We start from the raw sequence: 11,144 nt of genomic DNA, 5'->3' as shown, positions 1-11,144 counted from the left end.
TTAATTAAATATTTTTTTATATTAACTATATTTATTTTCGATTCCTATGTCTATATATACAAAACATTATAATATACTTTCGACTCCAATTCTATGTCGAACTAAATGTGAGAGGGGAGTCTGACATTCCTTTTTTGATTTCAGTAAATTTTGATTATAATTTCAATTCTGATTCCAATTTTGTATATGTAAGTTTAATATTGTTGGCCTGTTAGTATGTCTAGAGGGGGGTGAATAGACTTTCTTCCGTGATGTGATTACTTTCTACAAACACAGAAATCTTATCAAGAGCAAGTGCATAAAATTGTTGTGTAAAAGGAAATGTAGCAAATCACAATAACAATATAAATAAGATAAGAGAAAAAAAAAGCTTAACACATTGATATTTACGTGGTTCGGCACCCCACCTACGTCCACGCCTTAAGACCAACTCAAGGATTCCCAAAATCCACTAAAATCCTCCTTAGGGCAGAGAAACCAATACACACAGCTCACAAAGAGTTTCAACAAGGTGCTCACTTAGAGACACCCAAAATAGCCCACAAAGAGTCTTTGTTTACAAGAAGGTAGATGAAGATTAAATGTAAACTTGAATACTCCCTTGAGGTAGTTAAACCAATAAAATCCTTACTCAAGATCCTCTGTCAATAGAGTGAATGCAGTACCAAGAGTAGCAAGAAGAGGGGAAGTGAGTTTGTAAGTAAACCCTAGAGATGACAACACCAATGAATGTTCTTCTTTCAATATGATTTCTCTAGGTATTAAGTAAAATGTCATTTACTCCTATTTATACATTGAATGGGCGAGGGCAACGCTAGAGAGCCGTTGGGCATTTATGAATGTAAGACAAGATTTAAAAATAGCAGTTCACAGCATTTAATGTTCGCTACTGCCCGACATTCATTGACGAAGCCCTGGTTCGTCGACGAGCTCTTAAGCAATTTCGCCGACGAAGCCCTATGTTCGTCGACGAGTTGCTGGTTCTAAATTCAAGTACCTCTCGGTATATTGTCTACGAGTCCTTTGCGTAATTCGTCGACGACGTCTTGTGTTCGTCAACGAGTTGTGGTTCTGAATTCAGATGTCTCTCGGTATCTTTTCGTCAACGAAGTTTTTACTAAACTCGCCGACGAAGCCTTGTGTTCGTCGATGAGATCCTCCTTCTTAAATTTTTGTCCTTTTAAGTTTCTAAAAAGGTTCTTGTCCGTTTGAGGGTTTCTTTATATACTTAAAAATGACTTTACTAGTATTTTGTTGTGTGTGTGTGATATGCCCCTTTCTTACTCTTAGTATTGAGTTTCACTCTATGTACAAGATATTTACAAGATGATATCTCTCTTATTTTACACACTCATTTTTCAGATGACTTTTTGTACATTTGTTGTATTGTTCATGAATGCTTTGAGAGACTTGTGTTTCTAGTCATGACATGAGTTGTTTTGATTGTTTGTTGCTTCAAATGCCATTCTGTATACCTAAAACATATCTTAGAGAAACGTTAGTGACCTTGAGAGCAGTTAATGGGTTGATAACATCAAAACATAGTAGGAATGAAAGACCTTTAACTATTTGGTCTAACATTCTCCCCCTTTTTGATGATGACAATCCATTAGTGTCTCTTAAAAACATAAATGCTCCCCCTTACTAAATAGAATGGTTTACAATTTAAATAAAATCCTCCCCCCTTAATGTTTGCATTTTATGAAAGAGTATTTTATTTAAAGTTTGGCAGCATGTCGTTTATAAATGCGATAGTTTCCATTTAAACCTGCATAAACCATGACAGTTCAGTATATCAATCAATCAAATACGCAGATAGAGCATTTACACTCAAAAGGATGCAATGATTGTTCCATTACTAATTATATGCCGTGCTTACAACGAGTGATTAAATTTAATAGCATCAACTAGAATTGTTTTCTGATTACATCCGCATACATCTAAACACTGAATCAAAAACTACTTCTCCCCCTTTGCCATAATCAAAATTGGGGGGTTAGCCAGGCAGCAAGCTATTGGGGAGGGCGACCTAGTCGATCAAACAAGGCAGCAAAAGAGGCGTCGAGAGTGTCGAAATGAGCGTGGTTAGCGCTGTCGAGCCGAGCAAGAGATGCATCAATAGAGTCAAACTGATGGCGGTGTCGACGCTCGAATTGAGTCATAGTATGTTGAAGCTCGTCTAGGCGTGTCAGTATGTGACCATAGATGGGGTCCTCATGCTCGCCTTCTACCGCTCTGGCTTCGGCTTCGGCTTCGGCTTCGACTTCTAGGGCAGCCTCAACCTCATCGACAGGAATAGGGCCCTGCTCGTGGGCTTTGACCCACGTGTTAGTGGCGTCGTCCTTCTCGAAGTGCATGCGACGAAGATAGCTTCAGTGTAAATATCTTCGGGCGTAGGACGAATACACAGAAGGCCGGTGCGAATGAGGTTGAAGTGATTGAAGAAGGTTGTGAGGAGGCGACCGTATGGGAGACAGCCACGTTGCCGCTTGAGGTCTTCTTCCCTATTCCGAACGATGATGGAGGGGAGATATATACCCCGGCCAACCCATAGACAATACATGCAAAAAATGTCGCCGAGGGTAACCCAATCTCGGCCACCGGTTCGAGGACATAGGTTATATGTGATGATGTGATGGAGGACCCGAAATTCCACAGTGAGGTCCTTGGATTTTGGGCGAGCAAGTGCGGAGATACAAGGGTTATCGGTAATGAGCTTGAGTGCCGTGTGGGAGTCGAACCAGTCGAAGCGGGTCAGCCAGGAGGACTTGGGGATGCCACGAAGAGGATAAGAATTGCAACCCAGTACCGCGGAGAATGTAGTGTCGGACAGCTGAATGACGGTGCCCCGAACGGTAGAGTAAGCGGCAATGCCGCGATAAGAAGGGACAAAATTCGCGTAAAATTCACGAACAAGATCTTCATACACTAGGTCATCGAGATTGAAGAGAGCATCCCATCCAAGAGCTTGAATCTTGGTGAGAAGAGCAGGGAAATGAAGCTATAAAAACTCAGATGGTACTATTTTGCCATATACGACATGTCGCTTGACAATGTCGGTTTGGTAGCAGTGGGTGGCTTCAGAGGAGACGAAGCGGGGGTCGGAGTTTACCGGAGCAGGGGTAGGGGGACCGAAGGCAAGGGCAGGGGGACCAGAGGTAGGGCGAGAGGATCATTCGCCGGCTTCAGTTTGAAGGTGCCTACGTTTGGGGCGAGGAGCCATGGAGGGACGGGGAGAAAGGCACGGCCGAGAGGGAAGATTTGGGGGCTTGAGGGAGGAGATAGGTGAGGGAGGAGACAGGCGGTGGTATACGGGAGGGAAGAGCTGACGGCGAAGATGAGGGAGGGAGGTGGTGGGAGGTGATGGCGCAAGGTCGGCGAAATGGTAGCACAGGGTCGAGAGAGAGAGAGGTGCGAGAGAGGGTTAGGGTTTCTGTTGTTTTAACTTGAAGAGATAAGTACCCCGACAAAATTCGTCGATGAGAACCCTGAGTTCGTCGACGAAAAATCAAATTTTTGGGCGACGAACGCCCTGTATTCGTCGACGAATTATGAGGGTTTCTCGGCGACGAGGACCCTATGTTCGTCGACAAGAACCTGGAGAAAAGAAAGAAACATTAAAGTGGAAGAGTAGGGAAAGGAAGAGTGGAAAAGACATACGCCCTATAGTATGTCCGAAGGAGTGCACATGCCTAGGGCGTGCCGAATTTTGTGAAATCTTTCTTCATTGAAAGGCTTAGTAAGAATGTCGGCAAGTTGGTTTTCGATGGGAACATAAACCAACTCGACGTCTCCTTTTTGAACATGGTCTCGAATGAAGTGGTGCCTAATTTCAATGTGCTTGGTTCTAGAGTAGAGACACAAATTTTTTGAAATGTTGATGGTACCAGTATTGTCACAATGAATTGGAGCACTTTTAACTAAGATTCGAAAGTCCTCAAGTTGTTGTTTCATATATAATGCTTGAGCATAGCAGCTGCCGGCTGCTATGTACTCAGCCTCGGTGGTGGAAAGAGCTACAAAGGTTTGTTTCTTGCAAAACCAAGAAACAAGAGAGTGTCCAAGGAAGTGACATGTTCCATTAGTGCTTTTTCTATCGGTTTTACAACCACCGTAGTCAGCGTCAGAGTAGCATGTGAGGTTGAAGGGAGCATATCTTGAAATCTAGCACAAAGACAAACGCTGAACATTATGTCAGGTCTACTGGAGGTGAGATATAGCAAGCCACCTATCATGCCACGGTAGAGTTTTTGGTCAATGTTTTTCCCTTTTTCATCAACATCAAGCTTAGTTGTGATACTTATAGGAGTTGCCTTAGATTTTCCCATTTCAAGGTTAAATTTCTTTAGCATGTCCCTAACGTATTTGGCCTGATTTATGAAGATTCCGTGCTTCATTTGCTTGATTTGTAATCCTAGGAAAAAGGTTAGCTCACCCATCATGCTCATCTCAAATGTGTCCTGCATAGTTTGAGCAAAGTCTTGACATAAGGTTTCATTTGTGGCCCCGAAAATAATGTCATCTACATAGATTTGTATAACTAGCATATCATTCTCTTTATGTTTTAAGAAAAGAGTGGTATCGAATTTTCCTCTTATGAACCCATTTTCAAGAAGGAATTTGCTTAAGCATTCATACCAAGCTCTTGGTGCTTGCTTAAGTCCATAAAGAGCTTTTGAGAGTTTATATACGTGATCGGGATGAGAGTGGCTCTCAAAGCCAGGAGGTTGTTTGACAAAAACTTCTTCATTTATGTATCCATTTAAAAAGGCGCTTTTAACATCCATTTGAAACAATTTGAAGTTTTTGTAAAAAGCAAAGGCAAGGAGCATTCTGATAGCCTCTAGTCTAGCTACAGGAGCATAAGTTTCATCATAGTCAATACCCTCTTGTTGGTTGTATTCTTGGGCTACAAGTCTAACTTTATTTCTAACAATGTTTCCATCTTCATCTTTCTTATTCCTAAATACCTATTTAGTGCCAATTATTGTGGTATTTTTGGGTTTAGGAACTAAGTGCCATACTTTATTTCTTTCGAATTGATCTAATTCTTCTTGCATGGCATTTATCCAATCTGCATCATTTTCAGCTTCTTCAAAGTTTTTAGGTTCTAGGTAAGATATAAAGGCAATATGATTACATCCACTTCTAAGGTGAGATCGGGTGCTGACTCCTTGAGAGGGACTTCCTATGATGAGATCAGTTGGATGATTTTTTACAAACTTCCATGCTTTGGGTAATTCATGATCTTCTTTCTCTTCTAGTTGGTTAGGTTCTTGAGGAGAAGATCCTAGAAGATCTACATTTGTATCTTGATGATTTGTGTCTTGATCATTATTTATCTTGAGTTGTTCTAATTCTCTTTCAATTCTAAAGGAAGTGACTTGGTTTTCTTCATTTATCTCAACAGGGGTTTTGGATGTGTAAGGATTTGTTTTATCAAAAACGACATGGGTTGATTCTTGAACGGTTTGAATCCTCTTGTTGAATACCCTGTATGCTTTACTGTTCATTGCATATCCTATGAAGATCCCTTCATCGCACTTTGAATCAAATTTAGCTAAATGATCTCTATCGTTTAATACGAAGCACTTGCATCCAAAAACCTTAAAATGTATATGTTAAGTTTTCTACCCTTCTATATTTCATATGAGGTTTTTCCTATTTTAGATCTAATAGTGACTCAGTTACTAACATAGCATGTTGTGCTAACGGCTTCTGTCCAGAAGTATTTTGGTAAATTATGTTCGTAAAGCATTGTTCTAGCCATTTCTTGGAATGTTCGATTTTTTCTTTCAACTATTCCGTTTTGTTGTGGGGTTTTTGGTGCAGAGAAGTTATGTGAATATCCATTTTCGTTGCAAAAGTCTTCAAGTTCTTTATTTCTAAACTCTCTTCCTCTATTGCTTCTAATATGTACAATTGACATCCCCTTCTCATTTTGGATTTTTCCACAAATATGAATAAATGCATTACATGTATCACTTTTATTGGCAAGAAAAATTACCCATGCAAATCTAGAAAAGTCATCAACAATAACAAATGCATACAGTTTTCCACTAATGCTAGCAATGTCATTAGGTCCAAAAAGATCAAGATGGATTAACTCTAGGGGTCTTGATGTAGAGATTACTTTCTTAGTTTTGAAGGAGGATTTAACTTGTTTTCCATATTGACATGCATCACATATTTTGTCTTTCACATAGTTGTCTTTTGGTAGACCGTTTACTAGATCCTTGGATGAAAGATTATGAAGAAGATCCATGCTTGCATGACCTAGTCTCCTATGCCATAGCCAACAATTTTCATTTGTCACAGCTAAACATTTAATGTTACAACTTGTGATTTCTTCAAATTCAATTGTATATATGTTGGACTCACGTTTTCCTATGAGAATTGTATTTCCATTTAGATCATTTATTAAACATTTTTTGGATTGAAAAATGATATTCAACCCTTTATCACAAAGTTGACTAACACTTAGCAGATTATGTTTGAGAGTGTCAACTAGAGCAACATTTTCAATAGCTAGGGAAGAATTACCTATTTTACCTTTACCGATGATTCTTCCTTTGGCGTTATCTCCAAATGTGACTAGCCCTTCTTTTTTGTATGAGAGGGAGAGGAATTTGTTTGCGTCTCCCGTCATGTGTCTTGAGCATCCACTGTCTAGAAACCATTTGTTCTTTACGAAGTTGCTCTTTAAGCACACCTGCACATAACATTAAGTAACTTGTTTTGGTACCCATATTTTCTTAGGTCCTATTGGGTTAGTGTTTTTAATCACCCATTTGTAGTTCATATTTTTTCCTCTATTTCCCCTGAAGGGGCAAGTAAATCGTACATGTCCCTTTTTCTCACAATATAAACAGACTTGATTTGTGTGTAGGGATTTAGTTTAGGTGCAAAACCTTTCTTTGATACAGAGCTCCTTTTAGCATAGAGGTTTGCAAATCCTATTGACTCGGAAGATGATAGGCCGTATCCTAAACCTTCTTTGAAAATTCCAAATCTTTGGGCTCCAAGTAATCTATCGAAATTTTCCTTTCCATTTGTAAATTTATATATGGTATTGCTTTGATCCTCCACTTTCTTTTTCAATGAAGAGTTTTCTTGAAGAAATTCAATTACTTGACTTTTCAAGCTTTCAATTTCTTTTTGAGAGGACTCTTTGTATTTTGAGTATTCTTTAGAAAGCTCTTCTTTTTCAAGATTAGAAGATGCATTTTCTGTAGTAACCGGGAAAAAAAAAATTTTAAAAATATATATAATAATAACATAATAAAATAAAATAAATTAATTAAATTAACAAGTAAAATGAATAGTATGATAAGGAATATATATTGAAGCATGTATATATATGTGTGTGTGTGTGTGTGTGTGTGTGTATATATATATATATATATATATATATATATATATAAGTAAGTTATTATGATATGTATTTAATATAAAGGTTAAAGGTATATATATATATATATAGAAAGTGGAAAGCTTCTTTAAGAAGCTTACTTGGATTTTCTTTTGGAAGTGCTCTCTCTCTCTCCTCTCTCTCTCCTACGACTCTCTCTCTCTTCGATTCCGGGCTAGTTTTACGCCGGATCGACAAATCGAAACCACCACGACGCTCTTGGCAAAGTTCTCTACAAGTCTGCCGGAACGGATCGTCAGGAAAAAGAAGTTGGATTTCATCCCAAATCGAAGGTAAGGCTTTATATTCAATATTTGGATTTTTGACAGTTGAAGAAAGTAATATACGCGTAAAAATACTGAACTTTAATACTGAAAATTTTCAGTTCCAGGATATTGATTGGGAACGTTGGCAATCATCCCTAAGTTGAGGTAAGACTTTTTAAGTCGAATTTGACTTAGTGGTAGCTATAGAAAATGTTGTACGTACGAAAATACTAAACTTTAATTCTGCGAGTTTTCATTTTCAGGGTAGTGAGTTGAGAACCTTGTGGGTACGGGGAAGATTTTCTTAGGGGCTTTTCAGGAATCAGGTAAGAGGATAAACTAAACTAGTTTTGTTTTGAGAAAATGTATGTATATATATATATATATATAGCATCTGGTTTCAGGAAAAATAAATATATTTATATATATGATTTATATTTGGAAAATACTGTTTAAATGATGATATGTTGAATACGTAGAAAATTTGTTTAGTGTGGCATGAGTATAAAAATGTTGTGAAATACTGTTTTTTTTGGAATGGGAACGATATGGATTTCTATGATGGAAAATCGGCGTACGGGTCGAGATATTTTTATATGTATATGTGATTTGCCGGCGTATGGGCCGTGCTATGTGGATGAGATTTGCCGGCGTACGGGCCGTGCTATGTGATTTGCCAGCGTACGGGCTGTGCTATGTGATTTGCCGGCGTACGGGCCGTGCTATGTTAAAATGTGTAATACCGGCGTACGGGCCGATGATTTTTATGATACACGTATATATGTGAAATGTTATGATTGATGTGAAAATAAATAATATGAGATATTTATGTATCACGGTTTTAGTATATGTATATGATATCAGAACCTGATTGGCTTGGTCTACGCTAGCACTTGCACGGTACCGTTGCTATATGTCCATGGTCCTCGTGATCATGATATATCTGTTAACGCCGCTGTACGGAGTGGTGTGAGATTGGATGGTCGATGTGGTTATTTTCAAGAAGTGTGCTGTTATCGCCCCTGGTGTACGGACCAGTCTGGGTAGACCCATCGGACCTACAGACTACTGTTTGACTTGGCAGTGGTCGGCCAACCATTGTCAGGTCCCGCCTTCGGGGACACAACCCAGTCATGTGGGGGTAATACATGACAACAGCCAGCTAACCTACCAGGATTGTTTTTATGTTATTATTATTATGATATGAGATGAGAAATGTTTATGAAAATGCAGTATGTTCTGCCATGTTTTGATATGCATATGTTTTCCCAGATTTGATAAACAGTATTGAATATGTTATGTATGGTATATGTAGAACACAGAATACTCATGTTGCCACACACTGGTATTAGTTTATTTCCCTTACTGAGAGGCATCTCACCCCTAAATCTTATACATTTTTTAGGAGCCCCTGATAGGAGAGCGGGAAAAGCCCCGCTGATCTAGATTAGTTGTTTGCCCTCTTTGGAAGGGTAAGTTTTTGGTAGGGACAGTTAGGTTTTGTGGGGATTGTCCATAGATTTCATTTTTGAGATGTATATACTGTGAGATAGTAATTGTAGTGACTCTAGTATGTGTTATGCACATTATGATGAGATGTATATGATTTTATACTTTCTGCTGCGTAGGCTTCTGCTGTATGTTTTGTTATATCCCTGGTGCCCACGGGCCCAGGTGGATTGTGACCTGCTGAGTTGGAATGTATGATGTGATGATAATTTATTTATAAAAAAAAAAATATATGTGAAAAAGGAGCAGGTCGTTACATTTTCAGCTTTCAAGGTATCACACGAGCAAATCTGTTTTTGTTTGCATTTTGAATAGTTTTCTTCTAAAAGTTTGATTTTCCTTTTAGATGCTTTTAGTTCAACATAGAGTTTTCTACAGTTTTCTTCTAATTCCTCATATGAAGGGAGATATTCGTCATCGGAACTTACCTCACTTAATTCGTCCGCCATGAGGCAGAAATAAGCGATTTCTTCTTCAACTTCTTCGTCAGTTGAGGTTCCATCTAGTTCATCCCATTCAGTTGCGTTCATTGCTTTGAATCTCTTCTTGTCTCCTTGTTGATTGTTGTTTTTGTTTTTGAAGAGAGGGCAATCGGCCATGCAGTGCCCGATCTTTTTGCAATTGTAGCATCTAATGCTCGATTCTCCTTTCTCCTTTGGTTTGCCATTTTGTTTGTTCATTAGAAAGTTTCTGAATCTTCTGGTTAGTAAGGCAACTTCGTTGTCATCATCATTCTCCTCTTCTTCTATGATCTCTTTTTGCTTTCCTGCTTTTAGAGCAATTCCGATAGCTTTCTTGGGTGCTTCAGCTTCAGCAGCAGCATTTTTCTTCTTGATTTCATGAGAGACCCAATTAGTTCGTCAAGTGTGACCTTTGAGAGGTCCTTGGCTTCTTCAATTGCTGTGGATTTTGCATGCCAAGATGTCGGTAGAGAACGAAGAACCTTCTACCCATTATCTTCCATAGAGTACTCTCTACCGAGAGCTTTTAGTCCATTAGTGATGTGTGTGAATCGTGTGAACATAGCTGTGATTATTTCACTTTCTTCCATTTTGAACATTTCATATTCTTTTACAAGCATATAAATTTTAGATCTCTTTACCTGAGTAGTTCCTTCATATGTTACCTGAAGTTTTTCCCATATTTCCTTAGCCGTGTTGCAACCACATATCCGGTTGTATTCTTCATCACTTATGGCGCAGTATAGGAAATTCTTGGTTTTAAAGTTAAGCTACGCCAACCTTGCATCTGCCTCAGGAAGTTTCCCAATGGGTATGTCATCGCCGTCTTCGTTTTTGAAGGTGTAGTCTCCTTCAGTGATGACATTCCACATACGGTAGTCATAGGCTTGGATGAAAATGGACATTCAATCCTTCCATGTTGGGTAGTTAATCCCACAAAACTTGGGAGGGCGGTCCACGGACTGACCTTGGGCAAACATATCTACCATGTTGATCTTTTCGCCTAGATGTTACTCTGAATTTCAGCGACTGGTGCTCTGATACCACTTGTTGGCCTGGTAGTATGTCTAGACGGGGGATGAATAGACTTTCTTCCGTGATGTGATTACTTTCTACAAACACAGAAATCTTACCAAGAGCAAGTGCATAAAATTGTTGTGTAAAAGGAAATGTAGCAAATCACAATAACAATATAAATAAGATAAGAGAGAAGAAAAGCTTAACACATTGATATTTACGTGGTTCGGCACCCCGCCTACGTCCATGCCTTGACACCAACTCAAGGATTCCCAAAATCCACTAAAATCCTCCTTAGGGCGGAGAAGCCAATACACACCAGCTCACAAAGAGTTTCAACAAGGTGCTCACTTAGAGACACCAAAAACAGCCCACAAAGAGCCTTTGTTTACAAGAAGGTAGATGAAGATTAAATGTAAGCTTGAATACTCCCTCGATGTAGTTAAACCAATAAAATTCTTACTCAAGATCCTCTGTCAA

The sequence above is a fragment of the Malania oleifera genome, chromosome 3 (genome assembly GCF_029873635.1).
Source record: "Malania oleifera isolate guangnan ecotype guangnan chromosome 3, ASM2987363v1, whole genome shotgun sequence".
NCBI lineage: Eukaryota > Viridiplantae > Streptophyta > Magnoliopsida > Santalales > Ximeniaceae > Malania > Malania oleifera.
Note: the sequence above shows the minus strand (reverse complement) of the source record.